Raw genomic sequence first — 19,601 nt, forward strand, 5'->3', positions numbered from 1 at the left:
TGACTATGATGTTAGTTGTGGGCCTTTATCATATAGAGAAAGATTCCCTCTAATTATAGTTTTTTGAGTGGTTTTAATCATGAAATCTGTTATACTTATCAAATAATTTTTATACATCATTGAGATTATAATGTGGATATTTACCCCTTTATTATGTCAATGTAGTATGAGTATGAAACAGAATGATTTTTGTATGTAGAACCATCACTGCACTCCTTGTATAAATCCCATTTGCTCATGTTAATACTCCTTTTAATATACTGCTAAATTCAGATCACTAGTATTTTGTGGAGGATCTGTTTGTATAGGATATTGGTATAGTACTCTTTTCTTTTAGTGACTTTGGCTTTGCTTTCAGGATAATGCTGACCTTATAGAATGACTTAGGAAGTGTTATTCTCCCTTCTACTTTTTATAGAAGTTTGTGAAAGACTAGTTTATCATACCAGTGAGTAGTTCTCCAGTGGTCCTGGGCTTTTTTTGTACGAAGGGATTTCTTAAATTTTTTTATTACTGATTCATTTTATTTACTTCTTAGAGTTTATTCAGATTCTCTTGAGGCAGCTCTGAAGTTTCTTTCTCAGAATTTGACCATTTCATGTGGTTTTCCAACTTGTTAATGTACAGCTGCTCATAGTATTGTCCTATGAATATTCCTTTTCATTTATGTTAGTAAAATGTCCCTTTCATTTCTGATTTTAATAATTTTAATCTTTTAAAACGTTTCATAGTGGATCTGGCTAAAATGGTTTGCCAATTTTGTTGATATAAGAGCCAACTTTGATTTCATTGATTTTTCTCTACTGGTCATCTATCTCTATTTTATAATCTCCTTTCTAATATTTATAATGTCCTTCCTTCTGGTACCATTAGATGTAGTTTGCTCTACTTTACGTAGATCTTTAAGTTTTATAGTTAGGTTACTGACCTGAAATTTTTCTTTTTTTTAAAAATTTACCTACTTATAATTGTAAATTCCATCCTGAACACTGTTTCATTTCATCTCATCAATTTTGACATGTTGTGCTTTTGTTTTCACCACCATGTATTTTTTTTTGTTCTCTGCAATTCCTTCTTTGACATGTTTGTTGTGAGTGTGTTGCTTAATTTCCATATACTTGGGAATTTTCCAGTGTTCCTTTTATTATTGATTTATAGTATTTTCATTATCAGAAAAGGTACTTTGTATGATTTCAATTATTATAAATTTATTTAAGGCTTTGTTCATGGCCTAACATGTGATTTATTTTGGAGAATGTGTCACGTGCACCTAAGAAGAACATACATTCTTCCATTGTTTGGCAGGGTGTTCTCTCTATATATCTTTAAGTTTAATTGATTTGTGACAATGCCCAACTCCTCTGTTTCTTTACTGATCTTCTGTTGGGTTGTTCTATCTATTGAAAGTGGGGCCCTGATTTCTCCACCTATTAATGCAGAACTGTTTATTCTTCCTTTCAATTCTGTCAATATTTACTTCAAGCATTTTGAGGTTCTGCTGTTAGATGTGCATGCAACTGCTGTGTGTTCTTGATTAAGTATTTTATCAATACATAATTTCCTTTGTCTTCTGTACACATTTTTTTTTACTTAAAATATCTTTTGCCTGATAATAATAAAGTAATTAGAGTTGTCTTTTAGTTTATGCTTGGATGGACCATGTCTTTCCATTCTTTATTTACAATCTTTTTATTCCTTTGTACCTAAAATACGTCTCTTATAGACAGCATATAGGTATCTTTTTAAATCAATTCTACCAATCTCTTTTAATTACCGACCTAATCTATTTACATTTAAAGTAATTACTAACAATGGAGGACTTGTTTATGCCATTTGGCTATTTATTTTCTGTGTGTCTTATGTTTTTATTCCTCAGTTCTCTATTACTTCCTTTATGGTATTTGATTATTTTTGTAGTATACCGTTTCCCTTTTTCTTCCCTTCCTATATATTTTAAAAATATTTTCTTAGGGGTTACCTTCAGGAGTTACAATTATTTTAAATGCATAACGATGTAGTTTGAATTACATTAACACAGTTTTTTTTCTTTTTAATAAACTTTTATTCAATTTAAGTAAAAATCCCATTTCACCCATTTCTCTTACACATTTAAAAAAAGTCATAAACATTTTTCTATAACTTATTTTTAAAACACAACAATTTACTATGGTCATTTTGCCACACCTGGTACATGGATCTACCTCATTCTTTTTAATGATGGTTCAGTATTTCATAGCATGTATATACCATAATTTATTTGGCTCTTCTCCCACTGCTCGGCATTCCTGTTGTTTCTGGTTTTTTGATATTAGTGATGTTGTAATGAACAACACTGTACAGATAATCTATAAATTTGCGAGTATTTCTACAGCCCTGTCCAGAGTGGAATTATTTGGATGTATACATGCAGCATTTCGAAGGAGGCAATAGTATTACATGGGCTTTGTATAGTCAGAATACTAGGTTTAAATTCCTTGCTTGTTATTTGTTTGCTGTATAACACAGTTTTAATTGTGTACAAACATGGTTTTTATAGCTTTCCCTTCTCCCCCCTTTATGTTTACATTGTCACAGATTGTATATATATATATTATGCCAATTATTGTAGATTTATCATTAGTGCTTTATGCATTTACCTCTTAAATCATATAGAAAATAATAGGAGTAACAGATTAAAAGTGATATAATTAAAGCATGTATATTTGCCTATGTGGTTATCTGTAATATTATTCATTTCTTCATATGCTTTAAGTTACTGTGTATATTATTTTATTTCTCTTTAACATTTCTTGCAAGGCAGATTTATTGATAATAAACTGCTTTAGCTTTTGTTTATTTGGAAGTATCTTAATCTCTCCTTCGTTCTTGAAGAACAATGTTGCCAAATAGAGAATTCTTGGTTGACGGACTTTTTTCATTTCAGCATTTTAAACAGGTCATATTACTGCTTTAAGATGTGCATGTTTTCTGATGAGAAAACAGATATTAATCCTAAGGATCCTTGCACATGATACTTGGCTTTTTTCTTGCTGCTTTCAGGATTTTCACTTTGTGGAGATTTTAAGGTTTGTAAATGTATTTCATCATATTTCAGAAGTTTTCTACCATTATTTCTTTGAATATTTTTCCATCCCTCGCTTTCTTTTCTTCTTGGTATTACTTTTTTGGTGTATTTGATGGTGTTCCATGCATCCTTCAGGTTCTTTCCATCTTTTTTTCTTTTTGTCTTCAAACTGGATAATTCTAAATTGTCTTATCTTCAAGTTTGCTGATTATTCTATCCAAATCTGCTGCTGAAACCTTCTTTGATTTTTTTTTAACCTAGGCTATTGCATTATTCAGCATCAGAATTTCTATCCAGCTCCTTTTTTAGAATTTCTGTATTTATTCTATATAGCCTATTTGTTAATACATTGTTCTTCTGATTTCCTTTGGTTCTTTATCCATAGTTTCCCTTAGCTTATTAAAAGTTGATTTAATGTATTTTAGCAGTAATTCCAATGTCTGAGCTTCCTCAGGATAGCTTTTTTAAATTATTTTTTCCTGTGAGTGAGCCATACTTTCTTGTCTTGGCAATTGTATTTTTGGTTGAGAATGGAAAATTTGAGTATTATAATGTAACTCTGGAAATCAGATCTTCTCCTCCACAGTGTTACTTTTGTTTCTTATTGAGTACTGCATTCACACATATTTAGAGTAAATTTTCCATATTATTTTTGCAAACTGTCTTTCTTTTTTGGATGTGGTCACTGAAGTTTATTTCCTGTTATCTCTGAGATCAAATACAGATTTCCTTGAATTTCTAGAACAAGAAGCAAAAAAGGGGATTTCCAGCACAAGCTGCTGGGGAAGCTAACCCTAGGTAAATGACTCAAAGGCAACCATCTGTGTTAGTCCAGCAGAGAACCAGTAAACCACCCAAAACACACAAATCTAAATTTTTGGAGGACAAAGTTCTTTATGTCCACCCTAGGACCAGCCAGATGCTCTAGGAATGTAGGCTTTCATCTTCAGAGCCATAGCCAAGGTAGGAATGGGAGACAGAAATATGTACACAGTAGGCTATAAAGGAATTAAAAACAGTGGTGAGTGGAAACATTTAGGAGAGTATAATTTGTGTATTTGTATACTTTTGTATAAATTAATAGATAGATATGCAAAAATACATGCTCTAAAGAGCTATATATACATTTAAAAGTTTCATATTAAGCAGCCTAAACTGTTGTCTGTGGGAGATGGGGTGGAGTAAAAGTGGAGAATAGGAAGAAAAGAAAATATGTCAGTAAGGAGAATAAAAAGGTATTTTTAATGGACTGATGGTAATTTTTTGCCCTGAAATAAGAATGACTAACTCAAATTTGGTTCTGGTTCCCAAAATGATTATAGTACTAGAGTATATACTGTGAAAATCAGGGGTTTGAATTTAGGTTTATTTGATGTCAAAAGTGCACTTTGACACAAAATTCACTGTGCTACATTGGCTTAAATTCACAGAAAAAATAATTTTTAAAATTATAACTGTATTAAGAGAAAAAGGGTCTTTTTAAAATATCACTTCATATTAACTTAATATTCCCTAGAGACTAGAATTCAAAGCTGGCAATTATATGGATGGTCTATTAGAGTCAAAATGTTGAGAGTTATTGGGTTGTAGAGTTAGCAATGAAAACATACTTTGAAAACAAGATGATCTGAAACTATTTGAAAACTATAGATTTATTATGGGTTTTCAATTTAATATCCCCAAGGCTATTTAGTGATAACAAAGCTTTGTTTCCACATATCCAGGGGCTTTATGGTCAGCAATATATCATTTCTCCCACATACTTTCAATATATCTAGACCTCAATACTATCACAAACACTATTTGTCTTTGTATATCTGTGTCCTGAGTTATGCTTTTTAAGTAAATAGATAAGCACAATTGTCATGTTGCAAAAACAAAGGGAAAAAAAGCTGTTATAAATAATCTAAAATTACCTGACTATAATTCGAACATATTTTGCACACAGAATTTGTGTGGAAGTCAAGTATTATCTCAGACAGGCTTAGAATAAAAAAAAATAATAAGAGTAAAATATAGTATTGGAAAACAGTTCAGTAGTGCTTGGGATATCTTGGTTCTTCATTTTTGATACACAATTAGCAAAGTATGATGTGAGGTTTTCCATGTCAGTCTTCTATGACTGGTTTTTAATGAGATTCTTGGTAAAATAATTTCTGATTATTCCTTCTTATTTCCTCTGTCTTCTAAATACACCTCCAAAGTTATTTCAAGCTTTCCTTCAATTCTGTCTGTATGATTTGAACTCTTACATAGCCATCAATTAGCCTCAGAAGTGTCCTTGTGTTAACTTTTTATCATTAAGCCCAATGTCAGATTCACAGATTTTGTTGCATGAAATAGCCACTAAAATGACTTGCAACTGCAAACTCTTTACTCCTTACCCACGTAAACCAAACTCTTGCATAACATTCTTAATAACATGTCATGAATTAGTCAAATTAACACTTGCTAAGTGGAGCACAGAGTGCTGATGGTGAGATGCAACTCAACAAAAGATGACTATAACATGGACTGAAATTAGAGATGTTTATTACTCACAAGTCCTGGAAGAAGTACCTGGTACTGGGGAGGTCAAAGCAGAGTGCAGACAAATAGAGAGACAAAACTTGGGGAATATGTTTTTATTAGGGTCCATGGGTGGAGTGCTTTGAGGTTCCCTAGTAAGCCCAACGGGGGTCTTAGCTAAAGGTGCAGAGGGTAAGGTGTTGAGAATGAGAGGCAGGGAAGACGATCATAAAAACTGTTGGGCAAGGCATACAGGAACTGACCTTAACTTTGGAATCTTGAAGACTGCTATCTAGGGTATGTACTTCCATGAGGGGCTAGTGTCAATTTAAGATCACTGCAGGCTGTTTGGACAAACAAAATGGATGCTGAGGCTATCTTGGAATAGATTAGCTTAACTCTTGACAACACACCATATTCCTTCCTATTGACTACATTTGAAAATATAGAGCTACATTTAAATTTTCTCACTTTCTCAAACCCTCCTGACTACCAATTTTTTATTTTAATTTCTACTTTCAAATTATCTCCCACATTTATCACTTTAAGTGTTTAATGTCATTAATTATATTGTTCACTATTAATTTATTTATTCTCAAAATACTGAGCATCTTTTATAAGCCAGGAGCTGTTGTAAGGACCGAGAATGATCTAGTCAACAAAATGGACAACGATCTCCACCTCATGTGCATCATATTCTAAGAGGGTGAGACAAATAATAAAACTATATAAGTAAAATACAAGTATATGTTAGAGAGTAATAGATGTAATGGAACAAATAAAGGGAAAAAAATAGTGACTGGGAGTATCAGCAGGTAGAGTGGGTCCCCAAGGGACTGTTACAATAACACTCCCTTTGCTACTGACAAAACCAGTCCTTCCTCTGAGTCTTATCATTTTTCCTCCATCTCATTGTCATTTTTATTTTCCTTAATCACTGCTATACTTACACCAATTCACTGATTAAAACCTGCAGTTGGTTTCATGGAAAAAATGGCCTTATTAAGCATAGTCAAAGAGAATATTTAAACTAAACAAAGTTCAGCAGAGTAAGTGCATTTCAACAATTTCTGTTAAAGCTTTGGAATATAATTTAAGAACTCCCCCTTCTAAAAAATTCTGGTAGCTACCCTAAAGAATGACACTCTGAGTTTTCTTTCCCCTTGTATTGAATATCTTTTCTTGGATTATGTGTGTTCCTTTTGCTTTATTTACCCTTGTTTACCTAAAGAATATCCGATAGTAACTTTCAAACAAAGAGCACATAGTGGGCATATTTATTGAGTTCTGAAGATGTCATTTTCCATCCTAAATATTGATTGGTATTTCTAAAAAGCAGGGGATGTTAAATTGAAATTAATATTCTCTCAGATTTTTTAAGTAATCATACTATTAGTCATTATAGCTGTTGAGAAATCTGTGTAATGCTGATTTTTCTCCCAATCCATTTGATTTTTTCCTCATTTCATTTCTTTCTTCCGGAAGCTTTTAGACTATTTCTCTTTTATTGTCTATTTTTAAATGTTAAAATAGGTCATCTTTTAGGTTACCTTTTAGGGTTGTATTGTTTTTTATTGTTCATTGATTCAGAACCCATGGGTCCTTTCATTCTGGAGGCCCATGATATTCAACTTTACTAAGTCACTTCAAATTATGTTTCTTAAATTATTCCTCCATTTTCACTGTTCTCTGCTGAAACTTCTGAAAACTGAATATTAAATTTCTTAAAGGGTTTCCTTTTCATATTTTACATGTATTTGTTCTAATATTGTAATTCTTGATGGATTGCCATTATTAACAGAGTATGTTGAAAGGTAACTTTGAATAATATTTCATCTTTTCACATGTTATATGAACATTTACTGTCCAAGTGGTAAATTTATTTATATAGTGCCTGTTTATGTCTTTTGTTTATTCTCCTGTTGGATTATTTGCCTTTTCTTACTGATGTAAGATTCCGTTACACATTTTGTATGTAAGCCATTTTTAGTTACATATATTAAAAATACTTTTTTCATTTCACTTTGTTAAAGTGACTTTTGATGATCAATTTATTATAAAATATTTCAATCTTTTTCTTTATTAGTAGTCCTTATGGTGTCCTGTTTGAGACATACTTACCTACACTAAGGTAATACACATATTCTTTATGTAATTTTCTACATGTTTTATTGTCTTGCCTTCCAATTTAAATGTAAAATGCATCAGGAATTGACTAGGAGTCAAATTTTATTTTTCCATATGATAGGCAATCATCCCAGCACCATTTACTGAAAAAGACAGCATTTTTCCTAATAGTCTTCACACCATCTTGCTTAAAATCAAGTGCTTATATATGTGTGGATTTGTCTTGTTTCTCTATTTTAATCTATTAAATTATATGTTAATATTTTATTAGGTACAATTCCAAAGAAATGAAAATATGAGAAAAGAGAAGTGAGATAGAAAATGAGAAAGAGGAAAGAAAAAAACAAGATCAAGCAGTTATTATTTTTTGACAACCGTTTTATATAAAAGGTAACTTTGCTTGATCAGCCAGACGCCAATAGGCCTATACTCTACTATGGATCAACTCAGTATGTGCAGGAGAAAGGGAGAATCATTTATCTGCCATTCACCTATTACTATTGGCCAAAGCATTGTCCCATAGAGAGGCAGAATTTCTGGATTTTATTTGCATTGACACTAACCAGATAGCAGTCACTGAAGCCTTAAGAAAAAAATCCAGGGTAAAAGATGAGAAGCATGATGTATATGATAAGGAGAGGCCCTGTAGGATTTTACATGTCAATCTCTAAGTTATTCACCACAATAATGGATAGGAATAAAGAAGTAGCCAAGTGCTCTAGAAAGAAAGAGGGCACATAGTATATACAATACAGCCTCTCACATTTTCTTCAAGCATAACATTATTAGTCCACTTAATTTCTATGTAAAGTTTTGAATAACTTAGTAAATCTACACCCACAGACACATGCACAGACCTTGTTGGGTTATGGTTGGTATGCAGAAAACTAATACCTTAAAGCCATTCAGCCCAACTATTTATAACACTGTTTATCTCACCTTTTATTTTGTTCTTTAATGTCTTTCAAAATGTTACATGGTTTTTTGATTGATCTTTCTCATTTTTTAAAATATTTCATAGTTATTTTACACATATTTATTTATTTCCAGTTACTGTGTTATGCTAATCTAAATGGTACCACTTACTGATTTTCTAACTTTTTGAAGCTAACATAATGAAACAATATTCTTTTTATATTGACCATGCCACCCCAGCAATCTCACTAAACAGTCTTATTATTTCTAACAATAACTCCCTGAATTCTCTTGGGTTTGCCATGCACACAGTCATTTGTCATTAATGACAATTTTTTTCCTCTCCAATATTTATAAGTTTAATTTTTTGTCATTTCAGTTATTGATGGTGGCATAAAAAGCAGTACTAAAGAATTAATACATTAATACTGCAAAATTATGTTTTTGTCCAGGCATTCTCAGTTTTGATCAAGGCTCAACAGTATTTAAATATTTTGTCAATGAATATCAAGCTGGAGCAGTGTGATGGAGTACTGAAGGATCCACTGTCAAACTGCCTCACATATACCTGGCAACTTGGTGCTGGTGCTCAGCTACAAATAGTTGGAGCTGCAGTCTAAAGGACTCACTTTTTCCTAACAGAGTCTTCTCCATGAGCTACTTGAGCTTACCACTGGCATCATGGATAGGTTCCAAATGAGCATACAAAGACAAACTGAAACGATAACAGTTTTGTTATGACCTATTCTTGGGATTCTTAAAATATTACTTTCACCATATTTTATTGGTTATGGTAACTTCAAAGGTTTATCACTTTGAAGGGGAAGGGACATTTATCACACATTGGTGGGTGAGTTTAAGGTTCTACAAGACCATATGGAATGGGAGAGATTGTTTGAAAAATACATTTTCAATATATTTCAAACAATTCAACCAACCCTTTTGTATTATAATGGCTAAGACTTTTGAATTTGAAGTGTGAAAAGTAGACATATTTTCCTTATCCTCTATTTCAAAAGGGAACCATATGCTATTTTACTTTAAAGTATGATATTTTTTTCTCTGTGAATATTTGTTGTCATTCATTAGCAGACTTATAAATTTCCTGGTAAATTTTTTCATCAAATTTTTAATCACTGAAAAATTTGTTCCTTTAAAATGTTGTGTTCATTTTACTTGTATTTTATTTATAATCTCTGATTACATATCTATCACCAAGATTGTAATTTCCCTTTCTTGTAATGTCCTCTTCATACTTTGGTATTGAGCTTATTATGATGGTCATGTCAAATAAGTCAGGACATGAATCCTTCTTTTCCTACTCTCTGTAAGCTATTTTTATAAGAAAGATGTTATATCTTCACTAAAGGTGCTATGAAATCATTCAAGCAAGGATTCAATTGCAGACCGTTTTTATTATGGATTTGGATTCATTTGATAACAATAGGGCTCTTCAATTTTCCTCTTTCACCTTGTGTCAGTTCTGGTAAGTCATTTTTATTTTCAGGAATTTATCCATTTTCTCTACATTTTCATATATATTAGTTCAGAGATGATAGTTAATATTCCATAATATTCTTTATTTTTTCAATATGTCTAGATTCTGTATTGGTACCCACTTTTTAATTTTTGGCATTGATAACTTGTGCTTATTACTCTTTTATTTAGTGCTATGTTTGGGTTTTTACAAATTGTATTATACTTTTCAAAGAACCAAACTGTTGGGTCTCTATAGTACAATTTCATTTTGTTACTCCCTGATCTTGTCACTATGTCTTTCATCCTGTATTTGGTAGATACAATTTGTTGTTCTAGTTTTCCTTATACATCTCTGAATTTTTCCCTGTGTAGTATGTTGCCAGACACATTAGCATGTGCATTCTAACAGAGAATCATTATATTCTCCTGGAGAATGTGTTATTATGAAATATTCCTCTTTGGTTATAGTAATGCTTTTCACTGCAGATTTACTGTACTTAATATTAACATAGTTACACAAGCTATATTTTGCTTAGTGGTTGCAATGTTAGCATAGACAATTCCATATGGTTAGGTTAACAAAATAATGGTGTCTTTTACTACCATGGTTTAATTACAAAATTAAGAACTTAACATTGGTTTAATACTGTTAACTCAATTTCAGATTTTATAGTTCTCCAGTTTTTCTATGAATGGCCTTTTCTTTACCAGGATTTAATCAAAGATACCACAGTGCAATTGGCTATTATGCCTCCTTATTTTCTTTTTAGTAGACAAGTGACAGCAGGCTTGCAGTTCATCTATATTTCTGGTTGCATATGTCATGGTCCAAACTAAAATGTGGATGTTTTATGAGGCAACCCTTCCTTTCCCCACCCCATTAACACTGCAGTCTAATTTTTATACTCCCATTCCTGCAAATCTATCAAATGTATTATTCATCCTCTTATCTGTTAAGCTTTCTGTCCTGGCTCACCTTTATATTTCCATATTCTGGATCTTGGCTGGCTGATATTTTACAACATTGATACTTTTTTCATGTGTCCCACATGTTCTGGGTAGGAGAGTTTGTGCAAAGGTTCTTGTCTCAAAATTGAAAAGGACTTTAAATCAAAATTGAAGTCTCTAACATTTTTGTAACTAAGTAATAAAAATGAAAGTGGTGAAGATATTTGACAGTCAGCATCCCTTTCATATCTAAAGCAACTAGGCCTAATAAAAAACGTATGTACACTCTTTCATTCCCTAAATATTTGTTGAAATTAAATATCATGATTAATTATAGCATGCTAAAAACAAAATACTTGATTTGAGTTTACTTTTCCTCTGTGTACATCTCACACATATGTAGTGTATATAGTGTATATATTTTCTGTGATAAAATAAAAATATCCTTTTCTGATACACTGAAGAACAAGTATTTATCATTGAACAGGTTTTTTTTAGTACCTACTGTTTAACCATAAATTGAGCATAGCTCAATTATGGGATTAAGAATTTCAGAAGAAATTTATAAATAATTCTAATAATAATATTGAAGTCATGAGCAAGAGTAGAATTATACAATTTGTTCAAAATGTAGGGCTATAAAAATAATAGAAGCTTGGAAATAATCCTAGTTTATCCAGGAGCAAAGTATGGCCCTGCTCCATCTGGAGTATTTAGTAAAATGTATTTCAGTAGTTTAATAAAGAAGAAGAGATAATAAGACAAAATTATAAAGCAAAAGTATCAAATGTCAAACTGACGAGAATGTTATGTACCAAAAATTCCAGAGAAGAAAAATATCTTGTCTCACCAAATTTTCTTTCACTACACTGTATATCTTTCTGGAGCATGCATTGCCAAGTTAGAATAGAAAGAGAATTCAAAACTACCGTGTAACTGAAATTACTCAAATAAATATAACATGTATGTAAAGGAGTGATAGGTGTGATATTAAATTATTTACTATAATTGGTTATTCACTCTCATTAGCATGGGCTTCCTGTGAGTGACTTAATAAAGGTGAGACCTGACTCTCATTCTCAACTTAAAAATCAATTACTTCCACTAATTATGTTACAAACATTATGTTTTAAGGTACCCCGTCAAATTAAAGACAAGCATGCTGATTTCCAAATATAAAATGCTATATAATATAATAACAGAGGAACTGAAACAGAACCTAATAAGTAAATAATTCTAAAGGTTAAAAATGTGTATTATTGAAAAATGTAGGACATTCAACATAGCCTATAACTTGTGAACTATAAAGTGAAATTTAAGCACACAGCTACACTTCAATGATATCAAATTTTGTCATGTCTTTTGGGGACACACAATCTTTAAAAACTAGTCTTGCAATAAATTATTACCCATATCTATCAAAGAGGATGCTTTTTTCTTAGTGAGAGATTTAGTTACATTGTTTTACCTCTAATATTTTCAGTATTATTAACTGCAAAATGTTACTATAAGACATAACTTATGGAAAGGAGCCAGTATCACAATAAACCAAATTAGACAAGACATGGCATATTCCTTTGTGCCACAGAAGTGCTTGAAATCTTTTAATGTTATTAAACTAGCACAGATCATTGAAAGAAACCCTAGAAATATTTTAGTTTTTAGAAATAAATAATAATAAAAATAATGATGTTTCTTTAATCTAAACAGTCAATTTTAAATGACAGACAACATAGTTTTGTAGGATCTCAAAGCCTTTGGTTTTCAATAAACAGACTTTAATCTTTTCTAAGTAAAAAGAGCAACATCAAAAAAGCTTATAGAAGGGAAAATAATTTACACATAATTTAAGTATAGAGATTTAATCTTCTCTCTAGAGTCATATACAAAATGCCTCAGCAGTACCCAACAGGGGTCAGACAATATGTCTGACTCTCAACATTTCTGGCTCTGAAACGATTTGTGTGGAAAAAAAAGAAAGTGTCAATTTCGAGAACATCATGCTTATTCTAAGTACAATAACCGTAACATCCCCCCCAAAAAATATTTCCTTGCAATCTCAACACTTATGTAAATTTTTTGAACTCATCCTCCTACTCTTCAGAAGAATTTGCAAGCTATCTTTCAAAATACTGTCTTCATCCCCATCTCAAGTCATTTAACTGAGCCCTGAATCTATATCCCCACATAAATCACATCTCCTGGATACAGCACATACACACATCTAACACTATATTCTCAAGACTGATCCTTCACTATCTCCTTGTATACCAAACAAGTGATACAGACTTCTGTTGCACAGGATAAAAATAAAATAGAAGCTATGAGGCTTGCAATGATAATTTTTGTCACCTAATTTACAAATAACAGTACGTTTGTGTATGGCAGATAGGAATATGGCATCCAAGTGACACTCACCTCCTAATCCCCATAAACTGTAAATATAGTACCTTACATGGAAAAATAGACTTTGCAGATGAGATGAATTTATGGAATCTGAGGAGAGATGATTATCCAGGTGGGCTCAATCTAATCACATAAGTTTTAACATTGGAGAATCTTTTCTATTGGGGGTTTAGAAGCAGTTGTAACTAACTGGAGAATGGTCAGGGAGATGAAATGTCACTGGCTTTCAAGATGGAGGAAGGGTACCACAAACCAAGAAATGTGACCCGTCTCTAGAAGCTGGCAAAGACCGGAAAATGGATTCTCCCCTAGAGCCTCTAGGAAGGAATTCAGTCCTGAAGACATATTGATTTTAGCCCAGTGAGACCAGTCAGATTTCTGACCTAAAAGCAATAAAGTAATAAATATGTGCTATTTTCAGCCATTCAGGGTGTAGCTTATTATATGACAGTGTTTTAAGATTAATGAAATAGAAATACACATATCTATACCTATACCTTTATGTATACTGGAGTTCCTACAGCCAAGATCCTCACTTGAACCTAAACTACTTGATGATGTGATTGGCCTGGTGCTAGGCTACTGCTTCCACACCTGTAGGCAATAAGCTATTATTGACTGACTCACTGCATAAAGAGCTCTGGCCAGTGCTCTGGGCAGAGACAAAATGCACAGAGGCAAAGGAGGATTATAAACCTGCAGGTAGTTGGATGCAGATGTAATTCTAATGCTTGACCAGTTTCCCGGAGAACAAAGCCAGGTAATAAACCCTTTTACCCCAAGAATGTTCCACTGTCATTCCTCAGTTTCACTAAATTTATAGTGCACCTGCCCGGGACTAAAATAACGAGAACATCATTGGCAAGACAATTGGCAACGTCAGCAGGATTCACTGTTGACCAAAAAACAGAACAGGCTGCCCTTATGGGAGGGTGCTTCAGCAGGCTGCCCCTAAGAATGGGGAGATAGTTGAGTGTCCCCCAGTGGGTATGTGGTCTGAAGTGGCTTGCCTCCTAGAGGGTTGGGCTCCACCCCAGGACTGGAGGCAGATGGAGGTCCCACCAGAGGCAGTAGAGGTGGCCCTTGGTATAATAAGGTGGTCCTTTGAGAAACAGTGCCCATGAAGCAGCAGAAACTATGGGTTAGTGTGGATAAAATGAGAGTTCCTGTGACCAGGATTCTCACTTGGACCTTGTTGACTAGCTCACTGCACACCTGTGGATAATACATGGCTGTTAACTCTATAAAAAGAGCTCTGCCCAGTGCTCTGGGCATGACAAGGTGGCAGGGCTGCAAGGCTGAAGGAGAGCAGAGCAGAGGCTGGAGTGGTGGCAGCACCGAGGACAGAGGCCCAGAGGATGGCTGTGCAGAACGACTGTGCAGAGAGGCCTGGAGGACGGCTGAGGGACAGCTGTATGGACAGAGGGGCCCAGAGGCAGAGACCGGCTTGCTGCATGTAGACTCGCTCTGAGTGAACAGGATTTTAGTGACTGACCTGCCACCTGGAAATAAAGTTGGGCATAACCCTCTCATCCCAAGAATGTTTTGCTGTCGATTTGTTTGGTCACATTGAATCCATAGCGAACTTGCCTGGGGCTGAAACCCATTGGCAAGACAATTGGCATAGTCAGCAGGATTCACTGTTGACCAAGGAAAAAGACAAGCTGCCCTTATGGAAGGGGTGCTTCAGTGGGCTGCCCCTGTGAATGGGGAGACAGTGAATTGTCCCCCAGTAGGCATGTGGTCTGAGGTGGCTTGCCTCCTAGAGGAGTGGGACCCACCCCAGGACTGGAGGCAAGTGGAGGTGACACCTGAGGCAGTAGGGGTGGCCCTTGGTATAGTAAGCAGATCCTTTGAGAAGCAGAGTGCCTGAGAGGCAGCGGGCACTGTGGGTTGGCTGCTAATCACAGTCTTAAAAAGGTCTACAGAGGAGACCCAAGAAATGGCATGGGAACTCAAGCTGCAAACGTCTGTGGATTCCCTGAGGAAGGAGATGGCCTTGATGCTGGAGGAGGCAGCACGAGAGTGCAGGCACCAAGGTGCCATTGGAGACAAGACAGCAGCACTGCCAGGTGTTCTGGAGGAGGAAGAGGCCATCAAGGAAAAAGACAAACTCCTGAAGGAAGCACAGGCAGAGGCACGAGAATGTTAGCTGCAAAGCATTGAGCTGAAGGTAAGAGAGCTTCTGAAGACTGAGCTGGCATTGTTGCGAGGCACTGTAGCAGAGGAGGCACTTGGGGGAGTGGAGAGAAAGGTGCCATGAGCCCCAGAAATGGAGGAGCTGGGGAAGGATGAAGGGGTGGTGCCGGAGGCACTGGCCCCTCCTGTATTGAAAGCATGCCCAGTGGTTGTGAAGAAAATAAAGACCCAGCAGCTGCAAGTTCCCCAAGGAGAGGAGCAGACCCCTCCCCAGGTCATGGAGCACTCTATGGTCCACCTTTATACTGAGGCTGAGCTGGTGGCTGTGGGACTTAGGGGTGAATGGAATTGTTCTGTCAGGATCAGAGATGGGAAAGCTGTCTTCCCTGACAGTGCAGCCCGCCTTGAGGCAGCGATTACAAAATGCGAGGTGACATGTACAGCAGCTAAAGCAATGAGAACCCGGAAAGAAATAAGACCTGTTACTCACAGGAGGAATTTGAGGGGCCTCGTGAGGGTTACGAGGACCCAGATGTGGCTTGATTTGATATGGGCAGTAGTAGATGGAAGGAAATTATATGGGAAGCCAAATAGGATCTTACTGGAGCTATGGTAACAACTGAAACCAGAGCAGCAGTTCCAGTCATTAAGACCAAAGAGGCAGAGGTCAGAGACAGAGCCACGAGTCTGGCCTGTGTGTCTGCAAGACTTTTTCTTGGAGAGGCTGGAGAACAATATCCACGCTTCCTTGCACAGGGACCATTGCAGAGGACTAACGGCACACAGATTGAGAGGAGAGAATACTGGATGGGTAGAGTGTGGATAAAATGAGAGTTTCTGTGGCCAAGATTCTCTTCTGGCCCTGGTTGACTAGCTCACTGAACACCTGTGGGTGATACATGGCTGTTGACTCTATAAAAAGAGCTCTGCCCAGTGCTCTGGGCAGGACACAGTGGCAGGGCTACAAGGCTGCAGGAGAGCAGAGCAGAGGCTGGAGTGGCAGCAACACCGAAGACAGAGGCCCAGAGGATGGCTGTGCAGGATGACTGTGCAGAGGCCCGGGGGATGGTTGTGAGGGACAGCTGTGTGGACAGAGGGGCCCAGAGGCAGAGACCGGCTTGCTGCATGCAGACTCGCTCTGAGTGAACAGGATTTTAGTTACTGACCTGCCACCTGGAAATAAAGTTGGGCATAACCCTCTCATCCCAAGAATGTTTTGCTGTCGATTTCTTTGGTCACACTGAATCCATAGCAAACTTGCCTGGGGTTGAAACCCATTGGCAAGACAGTTAGCTGTTTCTAACAGTATAAAAAAAGTCTGCAGATGAGAAAAACATGCTTCTGAAAGAGACACAAGGAATGGCAGCATGAGAACATAAGCTGCAAACTGCTGTGGATTCACTGAAGACTGAAATGGTACTGATACAAGAGGAGGCCGCACAAGAATGCCAGCCGTGAGGTGCTGTGGGGGAAGTAAAAGATTTGTTAGAAAATGAAATGGTGTTGCTGTGAGTTACTGTGGAAGAGATAAAAGCCATGAAGGATGGACCCCTGAAAAATGCATAAGAAGAGACAGTGTGAGAACATGAGCTACGAGGTGCAGTGCAGGAGGTAAAAGATTCTTTACAGAATGGGATAGCAGAGCTGCAAGGTACTCTGAAGGAGGCAAAGGCCATGGAGGAGAAGGATGCACTCCTGAGGGAAGAACAAGAAGAAACAGTATGAGAACACCAGCTGCAAGGTATTGAGGTGAAGGTAAGAGAGCTGTTGAAAACTGAGCTAGTGTTGCAGTAAGGCACTGTAGAAAATATAAAGGGTATGGCAGAGGAGACACTCAGGGGAGTAGAAAGAAAGGTGCATCAGCCCTGGAAATAGAGAATCTTGGCAAGAATGAAGGGGTAGTGCCAGAGGCACTAACCCCTCCTCTATTGAAAGCAAGCCCAGTGGTTGTAAAGAAAAGAGACACAGCAACCAAAGGTTCCTCTGGGAGAGGTGCAGCCCTCTTCCCAGGTCATGAGCACTCATTCTATGCTCCGCACCTATCAACAGGCTGAGCTGGTGGGTTTGGGCTCCCAGTTTCAGCAGGAGCCCTTTTAGTCAATATTAGCTTGGCTCCTGCATCTTTGGGATTTGTGGGGGAGGGGGGCTGGAATTGTTCTGTCTGGACCAGAGATGGGAAGGCTGGCTTCCCTGAAAGTTCACCCTGCCTTGAGGCAGAGATTACAAAATGCACATCAGACCCCAGAAAAATCACTCCCTCCTCACCTGTCTTATGGCTTTCCTTCATGCTATGTGGCCCAATCAGGGTGATATACCATCCTCCCCCTGTAGATGGCAGATGTACGCTGAGCTCCAACAAGTGTTACAGAAGCTAAGCATGAAAAATGCCATATATAGTCCAGAGAATTATGGCCCAGATGAGGAGCCTTTTACTGTAGGGATGAGAAACACTGTGCTTCATACAGCTCCCACATCCCTCTTTGGGCCCCTCATGGACATTTTTGCCCCTCACTTAGGGAAGCCCATACGTGAGTTTACCTGGAAGATAGCAGACTTGGGAGAGGCTGAAGCATGAGAGCACAGAAAGAAATAAGGTCTGTTACTCAGAGGAAAAATTTAAAGGCCCCTGTGCAGGTTATGAGGACCCAGATGTTGGTTGATTTAATACAAGCAGGAGCAGACAGAAAGTAATTAGATAGGAAGTCAAACAGAATCTTACTGGAGCTGTAGCAACAATTGAAACTGGAGCAGCAGTTCCAGCCACTGAGAATGAAGAGGCAGAAGCCAGACACAGCGCAACAAGTCCAGCCTGTGTGTTTGCAAGACTTCCTTCTAGAGAGTGACAAACCTTGCCTGAACCCACACAGGAAGATGACTGGGGGACATGGTTTGATTAAAGGGAAGGTAGAGGTACCTGCCCTGAGGGACCAGAGAGGGTAATGGAGGCCACATGTTGAAATATCTATCCATTGGTCCCCAGTGAACATATAACGTGTCTTGGTCTGATAGACACAGGAGCTGAATGTTCACTGATTTATGGCAACACTGTGTGCTTCCCTGGGATCATAGCTATTATAGATGGATATAGGGGTAAGGCTATCAGAATGAAAAAAGCCCAAATACCTTTGGGAACAAAGCATCTACCCCCTAAGGAGTATATTGCGTATATCTCTCCCATCCCTGAATATATTTGGGGGATAGGTATCCTGCAGGGCCTATGGTTGCAGCCCACTGCAGGTGAGTTCAGACTGAGGATACATGCAGTAAAGGCAGTTCTGAGGGAACATGATCAGCACCTGCCCTTAGCTTGGCTTGTGCCTTGGTGGGTGACTAATACCAAACAATACAAATTGCCTGGAGGGCATAAAGTAATTGGAGAAACACTCCAGGAGCTGGAAAAGGTGGGTATTATAAAGCCCACCCTTAGTCCTTTCAATTCCCCAGTGTGACCAGTAAAAAAGCCATATGGATCCTGGCATATGACTATGGATTACAGGGAATTGAGTTAAGTCACACCCCCACTGCATGCTTCCATCCCCTCTATTGCAGATCTGATGGATACCTTAAGACATGAACTAGGAACATACCATTATGTTATAGATCTTGATAATGCCTTATTTTCCATTGACATAGAGCAGGAAAGTAAGAAACAATTTGCCTTCAAGTGGGAAGAATGGCAATGGATTTTCACTGTCCTCCCACAGGGATACCTCCACAGCCCCACCATCTGTCATGAACTTGCTTCTCAGGACTTGGCTGCATGGAAGAAACTGCCAACAGTGTGGCTATATCATTACATTGATGATATCATGTTCACATCTGATTCTCTTCCAGATCTAGAAGGCAGAGCACCTAGACTGCTGCAACATCTATAGGAGAAAGGATGGGCTGTGAACAGCACCAAGGTTCAGAGACCTAATTTGTCAGTAAAATTCTTGGGAGTAATCCGATTGGGTAAGACTAAAACTATACCAGAAGCAGTCATAGGTAAAATCCAAGCCTTTCCTATCCCTAC

Source organism: Manis pentadactyla, chromosome 3 (assembly GCF_030020395.1).
Source record: "Manis pentadactyla isolate mManPen7 chromosome 3, mManPen7.hap1, whole genome shotgun sequence".
NCBI lineage: Eukaryota > Metazoa > Chordata > Mammalia > Pholidota > Manidae > Manis > Manis pentadactyla.